This window comes from Chinchilla lanigera, unplaced genomic scaffold, assembly GCF_000276665.1.
Source record: "Chinchilla lanigera isolate Chin_1 unplaced genomic scaffold, ChiLan1.0 scaffold00094, whole genome shotgun sequence".
In the NCBI taxonomy this organism is placed as follows: Eukaryota; Metazoa; Chordata; class Mammalia; order Rodentia; family Chinchillidae; genus Chinchilla; species Chinchilla lanigera.
The window spans coordinates 1,731,479-1,732,634 of NW_004955495.1; positions in this window are offsets into that span (position 1 = coordinate 1,731,479).

The following is a 1,156-nucleotide window of genomic DNA, read 5'->3' on the forward strand; positions in this document are numbered from 1 at the left end:
CAAAAACAAACAAACAAAACAAAACAAAAAACACCAAACAACAACAACAAAGAAGAAAGAAAAAGAAAAAAAATCTTACATAGGCTTTTCCAGTCTTGGTCCTTGTGGTCCCAGAGGCAGTGGATTCCAGGTGGTGTGGGCATGAGAAGGTGGTGCCTCTTGTTATCCTGGTGACTCTGAGGAGTGGAGCCCCCCTGCCCCTCATGTAGAAGGAGTGACATGAACAGCTAGGAGCTGGTTGTGTTGAACTATGAGCTTTGGACTTTTTTGTTACAGAGCGCACCTTGATGTTTTCTGCCTAATACAAGCCCATCTTAAATGTGGTACCTTCCAGGAAGGTCTCCTGGATAATAGTCCTGAAACCATTGAACACTCCCCAACACACACTTTTGGCAGTACCCCAGAGAATGCACCAGGATTTTGGTGATGAGCTGCCACCCCAGGTCTTTTTCAATTTTTTTGTTTGTTTGTTTTTTTGAGACAGGGTCTCACTATGCAGTTCAGGCTGAGTTTGAACTCACTGTGTAGTCCAGGCTGGTCTCAAACTCACAATGATCCTCCTGCCTCAGCCTCCCAAGCCTGAGATTACAGACATGCACCACCACTCCTGGCATGATGGGTTTTCTGTTGTTCTTTTTTATTTTTGTCTTTTTGAGACTGTCTCGCTATGCAGCTCAGGCGGCCTTGAGCTCACTTTGTAGCCCAGGCTGGTCTCAAACTTGTAACGATTCTCCTGCCTCAGCCTCCCAAGTGCTGAGATTACAGGCGTGCACCACCACACCCCTAAAGCCCTATTAAACAAGTGCTCTACCCTTGAGCTGCACCCCAGATCTTCCCCTTTTTTTTCCCTCTCTCCCTCCTCCTTTTTTTTTTTTTTTTTTGGTGTGGTCTTTTTGAGACAGAGTCGCATTATACAGTTCAGGCTGGCCTTGAGCTCACTTTGTAGCCCAGGCTGGTCTCTTTGGACGATCCTCCTGCCTCAGCCTCCTGAGTGCTGGGATTACAGGTGTGCACCCCCACACCTGGCCGTCCTTTCCTTCACTTATTTCTTTCCTTATCTCTTTCTTGTGGTCCTAAGTATTGAATCCAGAGCCTTTGCCCTGAGCTACATCCTTTTCTTGTTTTTTGTTTGTTTTTGAGACAGGGTCTCAGTATG